The sequence below is a fragment of the Pinus tabuliformis genome, chromosome 9, assembly GCF_031772625.1.
Source record: "Pinus tabuliformis cultivar Carrire ecotype Pingquan chromosome 9, CPIR1, whole genome shotgun sequence".
Taxonomy (NCBI): Eukaryota; Viridiplantae; Streptophyta; class Pinopsida; order Pinales; family Pinaceae; genus Pinus; species Pinus tabuliformis.
The window spans coordinates 492,116,247-492,141,511 of NC_142307.1; the positions used below are offsets into that span (position 1 = coordinate 492,116,247).

The 25,265-nt window shown below is 40.3% G+C and overlaps 1 pseudogene; it reads left to right on the top strand.

Annotated features, from left to right (window-relative positions):
- Window positions 1-1,846: 1,846 nt before the first annotated feature.
- On the top strand, window positions 1,847-25,040 carry LOC149149357 (glutamate synthase 1 [NADH], chloroplastic-like; annotated as a pseudogene).
- Window positions 25,041-25,265: the final 225 nt, after the last annotated feature.

Genomic DNA, 25,265 nt, shown 5'->3' on the forward strand with positions numbered 1-25,265 from the left:
ATTGATGTTTGCTACATTTGTATGGTCAATTTACATCTGATCCTAGATTGTTTATGATTATAGATCCATGTCTTTGTATAGTGCTATGCTTCTGTGATATTACAGGTACTTTGTGAAGCTGGGCATGCAAGGGAGCAGATAGCTGAAGACTATCAAAGAAGAGAGGAATCAAATCAAGAGATTAGCGCAAGATAGAGGTTGATCTTTCTGTTCCTCTCTATCTATAATTCATAAAGGAAAAACTAAAGTAGCTTTTCTCTGTTTGTTTCTAAGGAAGCTGTCACACCTTAGTGGGATAGAGCAGTTCTATATAGACACTTTTCCCTGTAACAAGGTGTTGTTACCCTTATCTTATTTTCTCCAAGGTAACCCTAAAGGGAGCGTAGTGATTCTTCTTATAACTTCAAGGGTGATTTCTACTGATAGGCCTCTCATCATGGCAGTGGTATGGGTCCTAACGAGGGCTATGAGTGAGAGGGAAAAGTCTCAGGCCACCTCATCATCGTATCCTCTCATCCTCTCAAAGAACCCCATCTGTTGGTGCCTTGTGAAAAATTCTACTACAGGAGGATGACGGTGGACCATTACTGTGCTTGTGGATTCTCTCTTATTAAAACCCCCTGTCATTTTTCCCTAGTAATTGTGGAGGGTTGGATGGCTATAATTCAAGAATTATGGTGGGTGAGAGAGGATGGAGTGTTAACTTTGTAATACAATTCTCTTAGACTACAATTTCCTTAATCAAATGAGGATTTTTCTTCTTTTTAACTGGAAGACATGGGAAGTATAGCTCCTACCTTAATTGTTATGTTATGTTGAGGACAACCTTCGATTTCTGTTGGACACCTAATCCTAAATGGGTTAGTGTGGAAGCCGTATGGACAAAAGGAGTCCAAGAGACCTTGGGATGTGGAACCCAATGGTCAGATATTGTACTATAAATGTAAATCATTTGTTAATAAAAATTGTACTGCATGTTTTATCTTTCCTATTTTCTCTGGCTGCCCATGTGTGTTTAACATGGTATCAGAGCAGGCGTATTCCTGCCCTGCATAATTAATTTGAGCCATTTGTTTTATGGCCTTTCTGTGCAGTTTATTTCTGCCATGAACTTCATGAATATTTTCTCATGAATATTTCTTCAGCTAAATTTTAGCTACAACCTGTTAATACAGCTGTTGGTGTCTGCTCTCCATATAGAAGCGCCTCCATACCCCTGACAATGCCTGTGCTGCTCCTCCATATAATTAGCTGCTCCTAACACTGCATGCGCTCTGTCCTGAGAATTTTCTGCCTGAAATCCGCTTCTGACTGACATCTCTGACCTCTGTCTGCCATACCAGTGCTCTCTGTACCTGCGCTCTCATTCTCTGCCACTACCTGCACTCTCTGTCCATAAACGCCCCATTTAAAAGTGCTGCTCCATCTGCGATTTACCATTATTGGCTGTCCTGACTGCCAAGCGTTTCATGATAATTAACGCTGTCCTGTTGCAACATAAACCTAATATGCGTTACGCCCCCGCCTGTCTTTCCAATGCATCTGCGTACATCTTGTTCTAATCAAAGACCATTCAGGTTCTGTTTCCATGTGAAAGCGGCTGAACCTGTGGGTTGAGGCGTGAATCCAAGTGCGTGTGAGAGAGGCATGAACCCAAGTGCGTGGAGAATCCTTCGAACAACGTTGTGGTTTAACCTGCCTATGGTTTAACGCTAGAGCAGTATACTTTCTAACAACGCTGTGGTTTATTTGATTATGTAACGATTTTTATGTCTAATGAAAGTGGTGTTCTGGACATGGTACGCATATCGTTTTCCAGAACAGCGTATATTAAACCATAAACTGCATGCAGAAACAAGGTGTATCGGTTGTAAGCAGCTCAACCGGTATAAGTATTAAAAAAAAAAAAAAATCGAAGTTTTGGGTTCTTTTTCCTGCATTTAGCGCACTGATTTGATTGAAATCTGTGAATTTCTGGCTTGTATGGAAACTCGCCTGTGATTTTATTGTTTTTTTGTCGATTTTTTGAGCGGTCTGGCCCTGGATTGCTCGCTCTGTAATCTTTGGAGGTTTTCTGGAGTCTCGTCGTGGAGAGATTGCAGTGGATCTATGTTTGAATGGTGATGTACTGAGCGTGGCGCAGCGAAAGCGTGGAGATGTGCTGTTCATGCGTGGTATTGAATGGTATCTCTGCGTGGTCATGAATGCGTATTAACGCTGGGGTATTGAATGGTATCAACATTTTATGCGAATGGCATTGAATGGTATCTCTGTGTGGCATTGAATGGTATCAACATTTTATGCGAATGGTATTGAATGGTATCTCTGTACACTATCCCTGTAGATTCCAGGCCAACAATCTCAAGACGTGGGATTCTTTATTCTCAAATTCCCATAAATAGTTCATTTATTTATTTTTTATTCCTGATGACATAAAGTGGTTTGGCCAGGCTCGGTTACCAGCCTCGAGATTTCCTGAGCCTTTCACACATGGCGGTCACACGCTGGTGTGAAAAGTCATTTGCAAAGAAGATTTCCATGGCGTTTAACCTTTGACCGCATTTTAACTTTCAATTTCACATAAAGTTTCGGGCTTTAATTGTAGGAAGCATCGATGGCGATGGTGTCACTGCGTCTTTTCCATCGTTTTCGACACAATTGATGAGCTGGGTATTTGCTGAAACAGTTTTTACCTGCCCCAACTTCTTATGTCGCCATACGCGTGCAAATCTTGTGCAGCATTGATGGGTAATTTTTGTTCCTCAGGCTTGAGACCCACATAAAAAAGACTCTAAGATGTTATTTATTTGGGTGGGGAAGCAGATAAGAAGGGGCCGGAACAGTACCCAAATGCTCATATTTTAATTTATGAAGCGAATTTGAAGTGCTCACGAAGCGACAGCCTCCAGTCTCTTTCAGCTGATCGTATTGATGATGTAGGAAATGTGCCACGTGTTCACGGATGATCCTTTCTTTTTGGTTTGTTGGGTTTGTAATTTGGTGAATATATGGTTTTTAACGCAGAACGATAGAGATACATGTCAGTTTGTCCCTTGAAAGGCTGAAGAGATTAGGAGGACAAAGGACTGACAATGTCGAAATTCCATAGTCACACAAGGGGAAGAGCTTGAGCCTTGAATGGCGCTCGGGCTTTGCTTTCTTTTCATCAAAGTCAAGAGTATATTTGAAGGTTGCGCTGGAAGATGGAATTTTTGAAATTCTGCTGAGAACCGTGGTGAAACTGCATTGAATAATGTGGAATGCTACCTAGATTGAACGTTGTGAAGACCGTGGTGAACGTTGCCTAAATTTAATGTTGTGAAGACTGTGGTGAAAGCTACGAGATAACATTGATGTCATTAAAACAAAGTTGTTCCATTTGATGAGTTCATTGATGCACTAAGAGCTGAACAAGAAACAATCAAGAGAAAATGGGCGTTGATGAGTAATAGTCTCAATAACGTCGCTATATTTTGAAGGAGTCAAAAACACTATTGGGCAGAAGTCTGGTTGGGAGATCCTTCACTGTGCATTCAAATCCTACTTTAATTTATGGTGATGTGTTAATTTATTTCCATGAAAAATGCATTAAAATAATTCTGTTGTGCGTTCTCTTTTGGAGGTTGAGCGTTGGAGTCACTGATCATAGTATATGTGCATCTATTGAATATTGTGCATACACATTCGATGCAATGAAATTATATGTAATATGGAATATAGTTAGTGCATCTTTATGAGTTGTGATGGGTATGCGTTGATATTAAATGCCCATGACATGGTGTTTTGATAGCCATCATTTTTGAAGGAGTACTTGAAGGATCCAAGCAAGTTTGCAGTTGCTGCTGCCCCAATTGTGGCATTATCCATTATAGTTTCTGTCTACATATATATGCATTGATTCCCTGATTCATTTGCTGCACATTTGTACAAAATATTGCTGTGTACTGTGAGTGGATATTACTTTTATGCATTAAGTAATAATTGTGATCAGCTTTTAAGGTGTAAATCTAACATTGAAGAAAAATGGCCATAATCAGTGAAGTATTAGAGTTCATGAAAATTCTTATACAATCTACTGTTGATGACACATTACAAATCAGCATAGGATCTCTCTCAGAAATTCAGAGATGTCTACAAAATGCACAGAAAAATATTGAGTTTTTGCAGCTGGAAACAAAGCTACAGTAGGAAGAATTACAGCAGTGGAGTCATCATTCTGAACCTGTTTCTGTTCAGAGGATTGAAACAGACTCCCATAAACAGCTAGTCAATAATGATACCATTCATTCAAATAAAGCAGCAGTTGTACATGCAGATGTAGAAACTCAGTCTGCACTTCCCAAGCCCATCATCAGACCTTGGGAACAGCTTGTCCACAACAAGCACAGAACTGGTCTTAGATATGACAAGGACTTGTCCTTTCATATTCTAGACTACTCCAAGCCCATTCAGTTTCAGAGTGCAGGATTCATTCATGACAGTTCACTTGCTCCTCATGACAGTTCACCTCCAGCTGTTCCAGACTCTGCCTCTCTTCCACAACAACAACAACAATAGATTGTTAAATGCCAACACTGTGACCAAGTTGGCCATATGAAAGATCACTGTTTTGATCTTCATCCATGTAAGCACTATCATAAAACAAGTCATTCTTCAAACAAATGCTTCAAAAACAAACGTCCTGCAAGAACAAAGATTCATCTTGGATGGATCGCTTCTTGGCAATGGGCATCAACAACCAAGAAGATATTCCAAACACATGTCAGAACTTGTTCCAGAGTATTGAACAGTCTTGCAGTTTAGTTTTCTCCATCTTCTCACCTTATATCTGACAGGGGGGGAAATGATGGTCATCTACAAGCTTCAAAGCCACATCAAGCGAGCGTGAGCCACAACCTGCCACACCAGTTTTAGAGTTGTAGCTAGAGACAAAGATGCCTGTGAACATGCCTTCAGTTGGTAATCTGGGACACTTCCTCTAGTGGAAGACTTCAGCTTCTTGCCAGTTTTGGAAGAATTCCAGGAACAAAATTGAGAACACTTCCTCTAGCAGAAGACTCCAGCTTCTTGCCAGTTTTGGAAGAGTTCCAGGAATTGCATTAAGCATTCCAGAGTTGTTGGTCATCCTTAAACCATCACAGGTTGAGACTTCCCTTTTCAGGTTGAAGTTCTCCCTTTTATGTGGGGTGAGACCTCCCTTTAATGGTTGAAGGTTTCCCTCTTCAAAGCAATAGGAGCACTTCCTCTAGCAGAAGACTTCAGATTCTTGCCAGTTTTGGAAGAGTTCCTGGAACTGCACTAAGCATTCCAGTGTTGGTGGTCATCCTTAAACCACCACCCTTTATACCAACATTTCATAGAGCACATTCAGCCTAGTGCTGCCACGCATTTTTTGCACATTTTGTATTACAGCTCTCTTCTTGGACTCATACATAACCCTTCGGATTAAGGGGGGAATGTTGGACACCTAATCCTAAATGGGTTAGTGTGGAAGCCAAATGGACAAAAGGAGTCCAAGAGACCTTGGGATGTGGAACCCAATGGTCAGATATTGTACTATAAATGTAAATCATTTGTTAATAAAAATTGTACTGCATGTTTTATCTTTCCTATTTTCTCTGGCTGCCCATGTGTGTTTAACAATTTCTCCTTCCTTTAGTGCCCACTGATAATCCTGTATATTGACTGCTTTGTATCCTATAGGTTTTCCTGTAGGATCCTGTAGGCCTCCTGCACTGCAAAATGTTAACTGTCTCCTGTAGGTGCTACTTCAAGAAGGTCTAGAGCAACCTCTTTTCGATGAATTCTCTAGATTACTAATGCTCTCTTTTGCATGGGAATCAATGTTTTATTTCCTTATATGGATGATCATGTGGGATGGTGTGTTGGCTGTCTAAGTATGAACACCTCCTTTTGGACCATTGGTCCCACTATTAGTCCATCATTCCACCTTACCTTGTAATCATATCCCACTTCGTTCCTCCGTAACTTAACCATTTTTGGCCTTATCTCCTTTTTCTTCTGATTTGACTGCTACCACATGTGGAGTGGTCTAATTGTTTTCTCCTCGTCGATTGGCTGAAGGTGGCCAAGTTAACTGGCCACCTTTGCTTATAAAACCAACTCTTACATAATCCTACAGTTTTGATCATATCATACTAACGAGAGAGCATGAGTAAGATGACATACCTATGGGTAAGATGCTTTGATGATGATGCATGCTGGAGAATGATTTCTTGTGTTGTGTATTTGTTGCATATCCTTCTTTATATTGGCCTCTTTTGATGCTTGTTTCTTTTGATGTGCAGGTGCTGGAGAGTGATGTGGTGATATTGCTGCTGCTGCTAAGCTCTGGAGGAGCTTTCTCAACCTTGGAATATTTGTGTTGAAGATGGATGCAACCCTGGGAAGTTTCCTTTGTGAGATAGGCTGCTACAGGATTTTCTACAGGAAACCTACAGGATGTCCTGTAGCTGCCTCTCCCCTAAAATTTCATACTCTTTTCACTTCTAGAGCATGATGGTTGTTGACATGAGTAGAGAAGGGTTGTAGTGAATGGTAGGTGAGAGTTGTGGCCTTCATGCATTTTCCCTCTTCTATTTGTTTTTTTTCTTTTTGAAAATTGTATATATATTTTTTGTTGAATTAACTTATTGGATGGATGTGGGGGTAATGTGGTGATGGAAGGCATGGTGATGATGTGGTGGAGTGAATTTTATTTTATTTATTTATTTATGTTATTTATTTTATTTTTATTTTTAATTTTTAATTTTATTTTTTTTATTCTTATTTTTATTTTTATTTTATTTATTTATTTATTTATTTATTTTTTTCTTAGACACCATCTTGTCATCCCCTTTCTCTAAGACCACCTATCTTGGGATTTCAAGTCCACTGTAATTCCTACAGGAAAATTCTATAGGTTTATAGGGAATCCTATACAAAACACAAAGACTGTGTAAACTGCGCTGGAGGATTTCATAAATGGAAGAATGGATAAAAATAATGAAGAATATGAGATGGAGGGATTGAAATATGGAGTTTATATGTCCTCTTGTTCCTCTCAAGCTGAACTTATTCTCCTTTTTTTTGACTTGCAAACAACATTTCCATTTTTTATTTTTATTTTTACCTTTTCTCTCTTTTTTCATTTTTTTCTTTTAGAAAACAACTAGTCTGCCTCCAAGGATGTTTTCATCCTAGATGCCTGCTCTGGGTGCCTCAAAAGAGGTTTTCACCTAGAGATCTTAATATTTTTTCTCATTTTTTTCTCAACAGCATTGGGTCGCCTCAAGAGGTTTTCAACCCAATAGTGGGACTTAGGTTCCTCATGGAGGTTTTCACCTGAGTCTCTTTATTTTTATTTTTTCCTTTTTTTTTTTTTAATTTTTTTAAGGACTTTATGGGGTGGAATCTGAGACTTGCTCCACCACCATCACTATCTTGCTGATGCTATTGATGAATTCTTGCTTTGACAAGGGCTTCTTGTAGATATTCAATATGTACCCATTGACAAGTAAAGGGATAACCTCTACATCAATGGTTCTTATCTATACTGAACCATTATCATGAAATTTTTCTATGACATAAGGCCCTAACCATCTAGTCCTTAAATTTCCTTTAAAATCCTTGTACCTGGAATCCTACAACAAAGCCCAATCACCTTCTTGAAACTGCTTGTGATTTATATTCTTGTAATGCCAAATTTTCTTTTGAACTTAAGTCACCTTTGTGTGTAGGAGGGCCTGCATCCTAAACTCATCTAACCAATTGAGCTAGAGCAATTTTTCTTGTTGTGCCCTGGTGAGATCTAGATCTAGTTGTGTTGCCATTCTTAAGGTGTTGTATTCAACTTCAATGGACATAAGGGCTTTCTTCCCATAGACCGGGTCATAAGGAGTGAATCAAGTGTTGGTCTTCTAGGTGGTATTATAGACCTGAGGGGCCTCAATTAATCTATCTGCTCAATCATTTCTACCGTTGCTAATCACCTTGGTCAGAATTCCTACCAGCACTCTGTTTGTTACCTCTACTTGCCCATTATCTTGTGGGTGGTAAGGAGTGGATGTTTTGTGCTTGACCTTGTGTTGACTTAACAAATTTTCAATCACGTGAGATGTAAATTGACTTCCCTGATCAGTGACCAATTCTCTAGGGTACCCAAACTTCTAAAATACATTTTACCTTAAGAATTCAACCACTTTTTCTTCTTTTGCTGCTTTGGTGGCCTTGGCTTCAACCCACTTGGTTAAATAGTCAGTGCATACAATGATGTACTACTTTTTCCTGGATTGGGGGGTCAATAGGTCCAATGAAATCCTTGTTAAATGGCTTGAAAGTCTCTTGAGGTTTCAGAGGAATTTCATCCCTTGGGGTAGGTTTCCCCATCATTTGTCACGGATCACACTGACTAGTATACCTCCTCACATCTTGGTGAAGAGTGGGCCAGTAATAACCATGTTGTAGTACCTTGAATGCTATTCTTTTGGCTACAAAGTGACCTCCATAAGGTCCATCATGACAGGTCAGAAGGATGTGAAATAATTCCTCCTCCCTAACACATATTCTCATAATTTGATCCGAGCCTAGATTGAAGAGGTTGTCCCCAATCCAAGTGAATGGGACACTTTTCCTTACAATCTTGCTCTTTTCCTTGGAGGACAAATTTGGTGGAAACTCTCCAGACACCAAGTAATTTTCTGTGTCAACAAACCATGGAGAGAGAACTGAAATGACGAATAAGTGCTCATCTGTAACTGATCATCAACCATTCCTTCCTCTCCTGCAAGCAAATTCAATCTTGATAAAAAAATCCGCAACAACATTCACCTTTCCAGGCTTATCAATAATAGTTAATTCAAACTATTGCAATAAAAGTAACCATCTCATAATCCAGGCATTTACATTGAGTTTATTCATCAAGTATTTAATTGTAACATGGTTAGTATGTACAAATGTCTGGTAACCAGTAATGTAATGCCTAAATTTATTCAATGAATGCACAACATCTAGGAGCTCTTTTTCAGTCACTATGTAGTTTAGATCGGATTTTGATAGATTCTTACTGATGAAGTAAATGTCATAAGGTAGCTTTTCATCTAGCTGGCCTAGAGCTAATCCTGTGGCTTTGTGAGAGGCATCATCATGTATATGGAAAGGAAGAGCCCAATTTGGGCCTCAGAGAATAGGTGCAGTAGTCAACTTGTCCTTTAGGGAGTCCAAGGATTCTTGAAAGCTTTCTGACCATACAAATTCGGAGTCCTTGGCCAATAACCAAAACAAGGGAGAAGCTAACTTGCTAAAGCCTTTTATAAATCTCTAGTAGTATCCGGCTAGACCTAGAAACTTCTAACATCTCTATGTTTTTGTGGAGATGGGACCCTTTGGATGATGGCTATCTTATTTGGGTCTACCTGTAGTCCTTTCTGGGATATTGATTGACCTAGAATAGTCCCCGCAATCATTAAGAACTCACATATTTTGGGACTAAGGGATAGGTTCATTTCAATGCATTTTTTCATCCTCTTACCCAAGTTAGAGAGAGCCTCCTAGAAATCACACCCATAGGGTGTAAAGTCATCCATATAAATTTCCACTGCATCATGGACTAGCTCGGAAAAGATACTCAAGACTACCCTCTAGAAAGTCGTAGGGGCATTGCATAAGCCAAAAAGAAGGACCCTATAAGTGAAATTAACCTAAGGACAGGTGAAGGTGGTTTTATCCTAGTCCTCTGGGCTAATCTATATTTGATTGTATCCATTGAACCCATCTAAGAAGGAGAAGAAATTTTTCCCTGCTAGGCCATCTAACACTTGGTCAATGAAAGGTAGAGGGAAATGGTCCTTGTTTGTTGATTTGTTTAACTCTCTGTAATCAACACAAATTCTCCACTTCCCATTTTTCTTTCGCACCAACACCAAAGGAGAAACCCACTCACTATCCGAGATAGGGTAAATGAATCCTACATCCAAAAACTTTTACAATTCTTCTTTCACTATATCCTTGAGAGTTGGTGTTGTAGGGAAAAGTATCCAATACGGAATGATCCTATCCCACTCTAAGGGTGATAGTACCTCAGCAACAATCGAAGAAAAGCTATCTAAGATTTCTTCTTTATGAAAGTAAAATAGGGGAGAAAGGGATCCACTAACCGATATCTTTCGCTAATGGTTGATCCAATCTTCTCTCCTTGCTGCTTGCTCCCAGCTCCTTGCTCTTTCACTGGCCCAGCTACACCAAGATCCTGCAAAATGGCAAGAGAGGGAAACTACAAGAAGCATACATTCATAACTGATTCAAGGATTAGAATAAATCAAATACACAAGTATGACAATACATCATTGAGACACATGCATATAGAAGAACCTCAAATGCTTTATTAATGGAAGAAGTAAAGTTCAGGAAGTGATACAACCATAAGAGGCCCAATCCAGCATCACCTTCCCAGCAGAAATAAATCTCCTCTTCACCTCCTTCAAAGCAAATCACCCAATAGCTCTAAACTCAAACCAACAGCACTTCCTTACATTCACAAGATTCCAGCCTCTTTAGACCTCATGAGAGAGATCTATATATAGGATTTTTGGAGAAAGGATGAGTCAGCTTGAGAGCTGACTAGTGTCCTCTCTCACTTCAGTTATTCTTCAGTTCTTGAGTCCACTTGGAGGTTCTTGCTTCCACTTGGAGATCTAGATCCTCTTACTCATCACCAGGCGAATTCCTTGAACCAAGTGTCATTTTGGAAGCTTCCTGGGCGCTGACACCTTGAGGAATGACTGTGCCACTTGTCCAAGTACGCTCAGCGCAGGTGGCTTTCTTTGCAGTTGACATTCAGCGCAGGTACAGAGTGGAGCACTTGACATTCAGCGTAGATGCTCAGTGGAGCAGTTGATATGATCCAGAATTTGCTTGTTTTTGAGTGTTTTCAGGTGGAGAACTGATATTTAGTGCTGTGGTTTGCTGACCTTGTTCCTCTAGGGGTAGGAACAACATGTTTAGGGACTTTGGATCCCTTAGATTATGGACATTTCATGCTTCATGCTGTAAGGCACAAAAATGTCTATAACAGTTGCCCCCTAAAGTATGAGGTCATTTATCGGGTGAAATGCTTTATCCGGAGGATCCGAAGTTCATTCAATCGCTGAGAGGTGACCTGTAATGAAATACAATACAATACATTATTTTTCATTCTGCTTTCATGATCTAGCTGAGGCGGGAATTCCCATGCTCAGCTTTATAAATTCATTTTGGTACATAGAACATACGATCGTCTGATGGTAGACTGATAATTCTCTGCTGAAATTGTCATCCTTTGAGTAGGATGATCATCTGCTGCAATGATGTACATGTAAAATGTTTTTATATTTCCTGAATATATATCGCAGCCCGGATGGATGAAACTAGATCCGGGGTCTTCAAACTCGCTCGATCTTCACTCTAAGTACAAGTCGATCCATGTGAGAATTGCGCTGAAGTCGAACATGGAAAGACATCGCTTGATTACCAGTCAATGATGTAAACCGTTAACAAGCGTGAGAGGAATCACCGATAATGATAATGACCCTCAAGGTACTGCAGTACAATTCACGTGGTGTGAATAAAGGACTTGGCGTCGAACACCACGTAAAATCTTTCGGTCGAAGGTCATTGATGTATACCTGTCGCCGGAAGTGAGAAACTTGCCATTGAGGCATGCAAGCTTCAAAGTACTGAGGGGGTTGTCCCTAGATCAACTTCTTGGATAATGAGCTGAAGTCGACAAGAAGCGATCCGTCAAAGGAGGGCCTTAATGAATCCCACATCAGTGACACAGAACGGAGCTAATGATTTTAGTGGAGGTAAAAACAATCTGTGACATATGATTCAAGGTGGCGGTCATGAATGGATGAAGGATAATGTATGGCAGTGGATGGGACATGGTTGACTCTTTCTGAACAACATCTCTTGAACATATAACGACACTGATGCGATGGATCGGTAGCATTACCCCAAATGGATGGTTTGGCGAGACCATGGTGATGAGACCGGTGAATGAAACAACCCAACCCGATGTGGTACGGAGGAAAAGTGTCATGTTCAAGAGCGACTTGCTACCATTAAAGCTTTGAGGTTCTCCCAATTTTTCCCCAGTCATTTCTGACCAGTACCTCTTTATTTTTGTCAAGCTTGAGGAGGATAACATATGCTTGTTCTATAACCTGCCCTTCGGGCAAGCCCATCGCTATGTTTTAACGAGCCTAGCGATAGGGAAACTCGTTCTCGTCTAAAGACAAGTTTGTCGCTATTTAATCATTTTAACGAGTCTAACGACAAGGAAAACTCGGTCCTTTTCATTTTTAAAGAGTCTGAAAAGGTACAGAAAGTTAACTCCAAACTTCCTTTTTCGTCATCTAATCCCTTAAGTCCAAAAAAGTATAAAACAATACAGAAGGGATGAGTTTTCGGTACTTTTAACGAGCCGAACAAAACAAGCGCTCGATCTTTTTGTGCAATAATCCCTCGGGTCCAAAAAGATTAAAATCTAGAGGAGGGATAGCTCTTCTGGTCACTTTAACGAGCTGGAAGGCCAAAACTCGGCAAACTTTTCATATTTTACGAGTCAGATGAAAAGAGCTTAAAGAAGACTCGTCTTTTGAGGAACGAGTGATGAACAGGGATAGCAGCAGATTCCAGGTACAGGTTGGAATTTTCCAATCACGGCAGTGTCACAAGGATGGCTAAGTGAAATCACTCTTCGCAGCTGTTCCTCAAAATGGGTAAACAATCATATGGAGGTGAACGATCGGCCAAATGACGGTGGAGGTGACAGGTGCAAACACGACCAAGGCTTTTATGGCTGATAAATTTACGATCACAATGGTTATTTACCGGTTCATTTTTTCTGGATGAGCTTGAACTCTAAGGGAAAGCCTGCTCACAATCTTATGTTTATTTTTTAACGAGCATGAACTATGTGCTAAAACTGCTCGGATCTTGCGTTTATTTTTTAACGAGCATGAACTATGTGCTAAAACTGCTCGATAAATTTTGCATGCCCCCAGCATAATAATGCAAACGAGGCGCATGCCCCCTAGACTTTGGGGGATTGTTTCATTTTTTAATGAGGTTGACACAGAAAAGAACTATCCTCTAGACTCCTTATTTCATTTTTTAACGAGGTTGACATGAGATAGGAACTATCCTCAAAGCTTTAGATCCATTAGAAATAGAAGGTTTCATATTCCATCGTGGCCATTTCCGCTAGATTACTCGAAGGCGGTAGGGCAAAAGTACCCATTAAAGTGGGGTCTTTTAGGAAAATTACTCCGATATTTTGGAGAGAATGATTGTTTCCATGGATCATTGGAATGCTTCCCGTAAAGATGGGTGGCATAACTCCTGCCGAAGTTGTCGTTGAACTGCTTGGTTGATCTTTTTCTTTGCCGTTCGACGACTGCGGATTCCCGTAATCTTTGTTCTTTGTCGAAATCAAAGCATCATTCTGTCGCTTGGAGGTCGACAACATTAGCACCTGGCACGGGGAAGCATTTCCACTATCAACCAGATTTTGACCTGGATTCGGAAACGGATCAGTTAACACAGCTGGGGTTTGTGAATTCTTTAAGAATCTTTTTAGCTCAGCTTTGTATGGATAGTCTGCTATCCAATGATCCTCGTCACATATAAAACATGGACTTTTTGGTTTTCCTTTCCCAGGAGGGTTTGAAGAAGATCTTTTAGGAGATGATTCTCCTTGTTCTTTCTTCTTTTTTTTGTTTTGCTTTTTCTTTCTTCCTGGTTGATTGGAATTTTTGCCTTTATCTGCTGATATGGCATTTATTTCCGAAGCAAGAACCTCTTGATTTGCCTTTTGATTCGAAGTCTTACGGGGTTTCTTATTCGAATCCCTTGTCGACTTTGTGTTTGCAGTGCCAATCACACCGTCGCCGGCATGAGAGTCACTATTTGATCCAGGAGGAGGAGGAATTGAAAATTCTGGTCTGGGGGCGTCAGGTATTTTATCATAGAGCGTGCCAAACTGAGTATATACTAAGTCTAAATACTGGGCACGAGCAATAACTTCCTCCTCTGTTACGACCCCTCCCTTGGCCACATCTTCTGTTATAGCAGGAAGAAGCGACTTTATAAACCACTCAGCTAATAGCTGATCTGGAACATAGGTCTTTACCATTCTGCGACGACGATGCCACTCATGTATATGATCGGATATATGTGTGGCCGTTGTCTGCTTGAAATTGGTTAAGATCTCTGTTCCAGTTTCGTACCTTATAGGTAACTGAAAGTGGGTTAAGAAAGTTGTGGCTAGGGAACTGAAATTGTCGAAAGAGGCTCTAGGTAATTCAATATACCATTTAGCCACCAGACCTGTCAATGTCCTTTGAAAAAGGCGAAGCCTTATCGAATCATCATTCAAGGTGTTCGACGAACACCACGGATGAAAAGTCATCACATGATTCGATGGGTCTTCGCCAGGATTTCCATTGAATTTAGGAATGTCCGACGGAAGCTTGTGAGGAATCGCTGGCCACCAATGGGCATAGGCAATTGGATCGTTCGTCAATCGATGTAAATCTGGTAATTCTAAAGTTGCCACGAATGGTAACTGTTGATTCAGGTTTGGCGAGGCGTACCCAGGATACGATGGAATCGCCTGAGCAGTAGGCCTTTGCATACCAGCATAATGCAATTGATACTGGTATGACTGATACGGCTGGTGGACTTGACCACTGTAAAGTGGTTGATTTAACCCGTTTTGAATATAGGGTTGTCCACTATTCGCAAAGATCTGTTGCTCAGATCCTTGGTACACCTGCTGGAACTGTGGTTGTTGGTACTGCACCATCCATGGCTGTGAAGCCATGTTTTGTTGTGCTATACTAACCGACGGACCAAGATGCGGGGTAATTGTACCCATTTGGACTTGTGTCGTCCCGGCAGTTGGCGATTGTGGTTGTGTTGCAGGGTCAAGGGGCTATTGCATTACAACCTGGGGTTGACATACAACAGGCATCATTTGAACCTGCGACATGGTTACAATAGCTGGCGTCGTCGGGATGCTAGACATAGGTACACATTGTTGCATAGAATACACAACTCTTGGCTGTTGGGGTAACATAGGTACCCAACCACTTGTCGTAACTCCAGTCAAACCTAAACACTGTTGAGAACTGCCGTATGGGTATCCTCCCGGAGGGGGTAATGAAAGGGCATATTGCCCCCCATACAGTAGCAATCCGGAACTCAAGGGTATGGCTTGCCTTTAAGGACTGGATGGCCCAAATTGACCTCCATAGGGATCAATTTGTCTAGTTTCAACATAAGAATTACCGGGTATTATACCAGAAGAACAAACTGGAACAGACCACACTGTCGAAATAGTCCCTGGGTGGACTCCTTCTAGCTGTTGAGAGCTAGTTGGGACAGATGGTACGCTGGCAAACATCGTTGGAGTGGCGGCAGGGAGCTCTGCCGTCACTGTGTCGTTCGACACAGTCCTAGATGTCGACGGTTGCTCAGACATTTTAAGTCTATCCAATAGACTGCCTAGCGATTCTACAGGAACTTCCACTGGTGATGGACAAACTTCTGATGTAGAAGGAAAAAGAGTGACACCTACTCCAAAATGAGTTGGAGTATTTGCTTGCGGGTCCTCTACGATTTCCTCTATTGCAATCAAACCAGGTGGAAGAGGAAGACCGTCAGGTCCGTAAAAGATTTCTGGTGCTGAAGAAGGGGTTGTTTCGATAGTGACAGTTGTTTGAGGAACAATACTCTCTGGACCGGTTACAGATGGAACTGGTTCAGTTATGCAAGTACTTGTTCCCAGACCAGGATCAGTGTTACTGTCCCTCTGTGGCTGTTGAACTTCTTCAATAGAGGCAGGGATTCCAGAAATACTTGGAGTAACCGGGATCTCAGATGTTGTTGGAACAATTGTTCTAACTTTGATAGGAGATTTCGACCCGGTTAAGCGAGTTCGCTTTGTCCGTACTACTTTCGATTCCGGAGACAAAGACGGTTGACTCGCAAGCCTCTGTGAACGACGGGGTTTCAATTGACTTTCTTCCACGGTTGCGGATTACTCGATCAACTAAAATACAAAAGGGGGAATTATATTTCCGAATTGAATGAATTTTATTAGATGCTTTTAGACACAACTTGCTTTTTCAGTTTTAAAGAGTCGAGAAAAAGCTAAAGATGACTCTAGTCTCCTTCGATGTTTTAACGAGCCCGAAGTGACAAATGCTCGGATGGACTTTTTCAGTTATAGAGTTTGAAAAAGGCCAAAAGAAACTGCTCTGGAGATCTAGGCAGAGGGTGTGCCAAACTTTTCGCGAAACCACAGAATACGTTTTACGGTACGGGTGGTCGATCTTCGTGAATGTTGTGTTCACTGCATCGCAATCAGTAGGGCGGCTGACACGGCTTCCTAAGGATAAAGGATAAATGCCTATAGGTGTCTCCCAATATATACGCGACGGTACGTGGGAGCACAAGTCCGTATTAGTGCTATCGTCTCTCAGGAGGAATCACCCACCTTCGTAGAGATCGACAGTCACTACGTTTAACGACGCCGGAACACGTCTCTACCTAGACCTCTACTGTGAGCGTTATGTTGCAAAGCGTTGTTAGGTTCATTCAATATATTTTAAGTTGATCTTTTTTAAAGTTTGTCTTTCAGGATCACCACGAGATGTATTGGTACAAATTCCTAAATGCAGTCTAAGATGATAAGCAAGCTTTATAATCTTTCAACTTTGAAAATCCTAGCTACTAAGGGAAAAGAGAGCGACTATCTTTTCTCAAAGAGCAATCAGCACACTCTAATGCACTTTCTCCTAAATCAACATGCAAACTTATCAAAAATGCAAATGCAAAATGCAGGTATTTCTTTTCTTTTTCTTAATGTTGATGTATTACAAAAAGAAAGCTGTTGTATATCTTTGAATTCAATTTCAAGTGAAAGCAAACAAGATTTTTCCAAAATCAAAGGACACCTTAAGATTTACTTGTTTCAACACTAGAAATACATAAATTCAAACCATATGACGAAAGAAAAAGCTCAATCAGCTATGAACAGCAAACAAACTAACTCTTAAGATCAATACGACACTTATCACAGGTCTAGATCTAAGAGGCCACAGCAAGACCAGTTCACTTTTCGTTATGGGAAACTGCAAATGATGTAAGAAATACACAAAGAACAAATACAGTTTCTTTATACAACCGAGGCGGAATAGTGGGAAGGAAAGATGGTTTCAGATAGGTACATTTACTGATAACAGGCTGCAAAAACAAGGATGAAAACAGGGCAATGAACAGCAGGGAACCCCAGTAGCACAAGGCAAAACTGGTTCAGCGCAGGTAGTACACTGTCAGTTTGACATTCAACGCAGGTAGCCCCTTCGGGACCTGCGATGAAATGCAGACTGCCTTCACAGTGCCTGCAATGAAGAGAGAAACTCTCGTTTCTCTTGGTTTCCGGGTTACAGATTGCTCAAAAATTCACAGTTTTTGGCCAAATCAAAAGCTATCAATCAAGTACACACTAAAGGGTAATTAGGAGGATGAAAAGCTATCACTAAGAGCTGTTCAGAGTCCTTGTGGATCAGCTCTTCAAATCATAAACATGCCCAGAAACTGAGCTAGAGTAGCTGCCCTCTACTTTGCATTTGAAAGATCCAAATGCAGTTCGATTCGGTACTCCTTGTGTTTATGAAATGAATAGCAAAAACACAAACAACCAACAAGATACGATCCCCAGTGGAGTCGCCAGTTTGTTGTAGGGAAAAGTATCCAATACTGAATGACCCTATCCCACTCTAAGGGTGATAGTACCTCAGCAACAATCAAAGCAAAGCTATCTAAGATTTCTTCTTTATGAAAGTAAAATAGGGGAGAAAGGGATCCACTAACCGATATCTTTCGCTAATGGTTGATCCAATCTTCTCTCCTTGCTTCTTGCTCCCAGCTCCTTGCTCTTTCACTAGCCCAGCTACACCAAGATCCTGCAAAATGGCAAGAGAGGGAAACTACAAGAAGCATACATTCATAACTGATTCAAGGATTAGAATAAATCAAATACACAAGTATGACAATACATCATTGAGACACATGCATATAGAGGAACCTCAAATGCTTTATTAATGGAAGAAGTAAAGTTCAGGAAGTGATACAACCATAAGAGGCCCAATCCAGCATCACCTTCCCAGCAGAAAGAAATCTCCTCTTCACCTCCTTCAAAGCAAATCACCCAATAGTTCTAAACTCAAACCAACAGCACTTCCTTACATTCACAAGATTCCAGCCTCTTTAGACCTCATGAGAGAGATCTATATATAGGATTTTTGGAGAAAGGATGAGTCAGCTCGAGAGCTGACTAGTGTCCTCTCTCACTTCAGTTATTCTTCAGTTCTTGAGTCCACTTGGAGGTTCTTGCTTCCACTTGGAGATCTAGATCCTCTTACTCGTCACCAGGCGAATTCCTTGAACCAAGTGTCATTTTGGAAGCTTCCTGGGCGCTAACACCTTGAGGAATGACTGTGCCACTTGTCCAAGTACGCTCAGCGCAGGTGGCTTTCTTTGCAGTTGACATTCAGCACAGGTACAGAGTGGAGCACTTGACATTCAGCGCAGATGCTCAGTGGAGCAGTTGACATGATCCAGAATTTGCTTGTTTTTGAGTGTTTTCAGGTGGAGAACTGATATTTAGTGCTGTGGTTTGCTGACCTTGTTCCTCTAGGGGTAGGAACAACATGTTTAGGGACTTTGGATCCCTTAGATTATGGACATTTCATGCTTCATGCTGTAAGGCACAAAAATGTCTATAACAGTTGGATTCACTCTCTTTTGGGGTTATCGGGCTGGTTTGCAAACTTATTTGATATAAATGTGGTGAGTACACACTGAGGGGTGCACTCCCTTCATTTCTTTGTAACTCCAAGCAAAGGCATCCAAACGTTCCCTTAGCATGTTGGACAACTCTTCTTCTTGGTGTACAAAAAGAGAGGGGTTCATTTTCAAAGTTCTTTCAGGGTTGGATTCTATTGTCTTGACATGAGTAGGGTTTGAATCAACTAAGCATAAATCAATATGATGGTTGCACTTGGTTTCCTTTACAAATTCCTCTGAGGACAAGGTGTTGGGGGTTGGATTTTGGAAGATGTGTTCAATCAAATCATCTTCATATGGCTGTCCTCCTCCCATGGCAATTTCTAGGGTATAGATTTGGGTTGAGTAAACTTCATATTCTTCCTCCTCTTCTAGCCATAAAGGTAAATCATGTTCTAAAGATGGCTGAGCAGGAGGGTACGAGATCAACTGCTTGGATAGATGCCCATTTTTTATAGTAATGTTTCAAGCCCTGCAGCTGATGTAGGCATTGATAGTGGCTAACCAATGCCTCCCAAGTATGATAGGATAACTACTAATCTTAGCCTTAGGCTGAAGAATTAGGAAGTCAGAAGGGTACTCCTACGAATCAATGGAGACCATCACATCCTCAATAATCCCCTCAAGGGCCATTATGGAATGGTCTGCAAGCTGCAAGAATGTTGTGGTCTTTCTTAATGAACCCTAGAGATTTAGCTTGAGCATGGTGTCCTTAGTCATTACATTAATGGTAGCCCCAAGATCAATCAAGGTGTGTGGGACAATGGTGCCATTGATGTGAACATCTACTACAGGGCTTCCAGAGACTAAATACTTTGAGCAAATTACTTGCCCCAACATTAATTCAAACAGTTGTCCAATGACTTTAATGGTAGGGGTGTCTCTTTTTTTCCTCCCTGGATGTTTGAAACACTTCTCTTTAATCAGTTTGTTGTAAATAGGTACATCCTTAATGTCTTGGACAAGTGGAATTTTGACACATATATTTTTCAGTTCACCCAGAAGTTCATTCTCTTTTGGGGTAGACTGGACTGGATGAGTTAATATTTCAGGAAAGGGTGATGGATTCACTCTAGGTATATGTTCCTCTCTTTCCTCCTCACTCTCCCTTAGTGGAGACGGAGGTTGGATGTTCGGGTGTACTCTCTCAGACCTCAGGTTGATTTCCTGAATTTCCATAGCATAAGCAGGGTAGGATGTCTCTCCACTGTATACTTGTTGTGCTTGTCTGTTGTTTGGGTTTGGATTTGGTTGGGCAGGCATCTGAGGTTGTTTAGGTGGAACAGGGCATAAAATTTGTGGTTGAGTAGGAGGTGAAGGAAATAAAGCTAGAGAATTGTTGTATGGGGGCCTCCACCCCTGAGGTGGTGCATTCCATTGAGGATGTGGAGGAGTATATGGCTGAAATGGCTGGTTGGTTGGCTGGGAATGGATGAGTAGGGGGCCTCCAAGAGGGAATGGATGTGTTTTGGTTAAGGTTGTAATATGCATAGGATGACCCTTGCATGCCTTGCTGGTACAGTTGAGGCCCATGAGGCCTACTTTGATTTGTGTAGCAGATTTGTTTAGTCATCCCTTCAGTTCCCTGATACACAGCTTTTAGTCTAGGTAGAGAAGGGCACTTATCTTTGGAGTGGTTTTCCTCATAGACTGAGCAGATTTCTATAGGGATTAATGGACATTCATTCCTAGGGTGCCTCCTTGTGCATATGGGGAAGAAGATGGCCAATGCTCTCTCTACTTCCTCCTACTTTCTCTTGATGTGTATAGTGTCAATTTGTAGGGAAAGGGTTTGCAGCATTTCACTCTTGAAATCTTCCAGTAGATTTCCAATTTCACCTTTTATGGATGTGTTGGAAGACAATTAGTTGGCCATTGGTTAACTACCCCTACCCCTCTTCCTAACTACCCTAGAATGGTTCTTAAAGACAGTTAGTCTTGATATCTTCATAGGGTAGCTGGTAGATGTCCCCTCTTGCTAGCAGGTTTAGGGTATCTAGAAGATCTTCCCTTACCCCCTTGAGTAGGACCAGCTTCAGTGACTCAGGATCAAGTGTACACCTAGCCCTCTTGTCGCTAAGGTGGAATCTTTCCTCATAATCTTCTAAGGACTCATCATTCCCTAAGGTCATTCTAAAAATTTCCTCTTTAGTGTCTTTGGACCTATAGTAGTCTTGATACTTGTTGTTGAAGGCTTGTTGCGTCTGAGCCCAGGTGGTGATGCTATCCCCATGTAAACCCATGAACCAGAGAAGAGCTGCATCCTTGAGAGTCGATGGGAATAATTTCGACCTCTGGTTATCAGTGGTGTAATCATAAGTTCTTCATATGACAAAAAAGTCAAACAAGAAAGTATCTAGATCTTCCGAGGTGAGGCCACAGAAGTGAGGAAGAGTAGAGGAGCTTATGTTTTTCATCTTGACATCCCCATTGGTTTCTCTAATGGGAAAAATGCCCTCAATTATTTCTCCATATCCTCTGTCATTTCTATTTTCAGCCATTAGGTTAGTGGAATGGGTTCTCATTCTTCTTTTCCCCCTGTAGACTCTTCAAAAATCTCTGGTTGCTCTCCTAAGGGGTCCTCCAATTCACAACCACCGAAGAAGAGGGAAATTTGGATGTTTGAAGTGTTGGGGGTATTTGGAAGAAATTTTCCTAAGTTATCCCTAATATTACGAGGCATGAAAGAAGTGGTTTTGTTTTGTTTTTCTTTTCAAGCTTTAAGAATAATTTCAAAATTGAAATAACATACTGAATGGAACTAACTACTGAATGAAATCTTACTTACAGAATGGAAAGCAAAGAAAACCAACTTACAATTACTTTTGTTAAAAAGAAGTGAAGCTAAGAGCTGAAAGGAAGAGATAAGAAATGGAAGAAAGAAAGAAGAAATCACATCTACTCAGACACCTCCCCGGCAACTTCACCAAAAAGTGATGAGCACTAGTATTGTAGCAAGAATGTTGCAACTCTTGGGGCTACCAACTTTACTTTATCAACTCAGGGTTCGTACAAACTTGGAGGTGACAATGTTGTATACATAAGAAGATGAAATGGGTACACTCCTTTTCACTGTTGATCTAGTGATATACCACTATGGTTTCTCAAACCAACCTTCTATTGATTTAGAAGAAGTTTCATTACTAATGAAGAAAGGGGAATTTTACCCTAATTGAGAGAATTGAAACATTGTCTACTGCAGTAATGAAAGGCTGAAATAAATGTGTTAAACAAACCATTCATATAAATATTTGTTAAGAGATACTGCTTTAGCATAATTCCTAGCTAACATGTGTGTAATCCTAACTATCTTAGGCATGCAATCTAAGATAATCAAACACTTTACAGTTGTGCATATGAATGAACACAATAACTCTTTTTTTCTTTTTGTCCTTTTTTTTGTGAAAATGTGAATGCTAAATGTTCTTGGTGGTATGGAAAGTGGGTTAGAGATGGTTGTGAAGTGTCAGATGGCTTAGGAGGCAAACGTGGGTCTTCTCCTAACTTTCTAGATGCATTTTCCTCAACTTGGCCTCAAAACAAGCCGCTACAGGTTGTCCTATAGGATGTCCTAATGCTCCTACAAGATCCGGCCCAAAGCATAAGGAGGGGTTTGGAAGGTGGTATAAGGCTTAGGGAAGGTGAATGATGTAAGACATAAGGCAAGGGAGTGGCTAGGACTTTCTCAGAGCTCAAACCAAAGTTTGTGAGATGGTTGGATTTGCTCAACAAACCTAGAAAATAGTTCTTAGCGAATGATGAAATGGTTGATGGACTTAGTGTTTTTTGGTGATCATGGATGAATGTCGTTAGCCTGGGGCTACTGACATGAGATCTTCTTGCACTATTGAAACTCCTGGAATGCATACATCACTCACATTTACCCATGGATTATGTCAAACAAGAAAGATTTCCAATCAACATAAGAAAACCGAATTCCATTATTTAGTCGGCTAGTTCATGCATGGGAATACTTGCAAAATATTGTGAAACACCATGAGATCTAATACAAAGTTGGAGTTATCAAACATAACAACTGAAACCTATTCTTGAAAACTAAAAGGATGCTGGTCTAATTAGCAGAAAACCCTAAATTCCATAAGAAATCAGAATTCTGTCTTTTTGAATAGGAGTGTGTCCTCAAACCATGGTCCTCGAAGGGAGAAGTGAGGCCAATTCCACCTGCTATTAGGCTTTTTGGTATTCCTTTATCTCTCTAAAGCTACTACTAAAGCTATGCACAAATGGAAGCAAACTAATCAAATTCACCACTACTTGCAATGAAACAATGCCAAAATCAATTCAACAATTAATCTATGAAATAACCTAAGAATACAAGTACAATAAGAGGGACCACTGTTGTTCGGGTTGGTCCCCAACCTAAGAGATTCAACCCTCTAAGTCAAATCAATGTTGGATCAAGGAAATGATCATTCTCATTATCATATCAAAAATTACATAACAGTGGTTTTTCACAATCCTTTAACTTGAAAATGCTTAGTGCTCTTACATAAAAAATCTGAATCCTAATGAGGCACTAGGCCTCCTTATTTATGCAACTCAAATCTCCAACAACTTCCTTAAATCTAGGGAGGCTTGGCTCCCAAACTCAAGATGACCTGGTTCTTAACTGTCACTGGCTTGGCTGCCTATGATCTCCATGACTCAGCTACTTGCAACTTCGAGCTAGTGTGATTTGATTGAGGTATATTCGAATGAGTGAGGATTTAATGAGGAAGATCCATCTCCCATAATCTCTCCTTATTTTCTCATTCGAGTTCCTGCACCTTAATTAGCCAAAATTTCCATGATTTTCTCCCAAAATCCTACAACCAATGCACATTAGGCCACTAGACATAACATCTTACTTTTACTCATCTCACTAAGAAAAATATAATTAAAACATGTAAGGAATTATGAGAAGAGTTGGTTTTAGTAATCTTGGAAGTGTATTAAGTTCCATATAGTTACCCAATGATGAGGCTCATCACAATCTAGGTTGCATCATGATGCAAAAATGTCATAAAAAACATGTCTGGTTGGTATTGCTACTCAAGTTCCCATTTTACACGAAAAATTTGTAAGAGAACCAGAACATGTCATTAATTTTTTCTTCATATTTAAAAAAAGATATTCGTGAAATTATGTCTGAGATGAGTTTCAAAATTGTAAATCAGATGGTTGGTCATGCAAATTTTCTAAGTGATGTATAAAGAGCTTATAGACAATAATAAGAATCCTGAAAATATATATCTTTCTTTACTACTTCAGTGTGCAACAAAGATTCACCTAGAAGCTACTCAATATTGTGTTCAGGCACAAGATCATTGTCTGTATATGGCCCTTGACCAAGAGCTAATCGAGATTTCAAAGGAATATCCAGAGAAAGGTATACCTACTTACATGGAGATGCCCATGAAGAATTTCAATAGAGTTGGTGACATAATGCTTAGCCATGAAGTTACAGATAGATATAATATGACAGGTTTTCCCATGGACACATTTCATGTTAAACTCTCAAGAAATGCAAGTGAGAGCCTTGGGGAATTCCTTTGTTCAAGTGTTACCTTGGATTTGGATGGGGACAACAATTATTATTTTGGAAAGGGTTTATTAGGAGGCAAGATCATAGTTTACCCTCCTAGAAGAAGCCAGTTTGATCCTAAAGAAAACATTATCATTGGGAATGTTTCTCTATATGGGGAAGCAAGTGAAGTGTACTTCAATGGTATGGTAGCAAAGAATTTTGTGTGAGGAATTCAAGTGCGAAAGAAGTGGTTGAAGGAGTAGGAGATCATGGATGTGAATACATGACTGGTGGAACTGTGGTCATCTTTGGAAAAAAACGGAGGAATTTTGCAGCTGGAATGAGTGGAGGTATTTCCTATGTTCTTAATCTTGATGGAAAATTTGTTCCAAGATGCAATCTCGAGTTGGTAGACCATGAAAATTTTGAATAGGAAGATGATGTCATTCCACTAAATATGATGATATAATAGCACCCACATCACTCTAACAGTCAACTCACAAGAGAAGCCCTAGTTGATTTTGAATATTTCCACCCAAATTTTATGAAAGTATTCGGACAAGACTATAAAAGATTATTGCAAGAAATGAAGGCTAGGAACATTGTGAAGGAACCATAGGAGGTTGACTTGATGAAGAAAGATGCCTTTAAGGAGCTGAAGAGGATCAAATTTTTTTCTTCAAATCAACAAAGAAAAAAATGACAAGGCTTACAAGGTACATTTTCATGTAGTTCAAATCATTTTTTTTCTTTATTTTTAATTTCAAACGTATATCATCATCAAATATTAACTCCAATGTATAAAATCCTTGATTCTTTCAAATGATTTTAGAATGTCATCAAA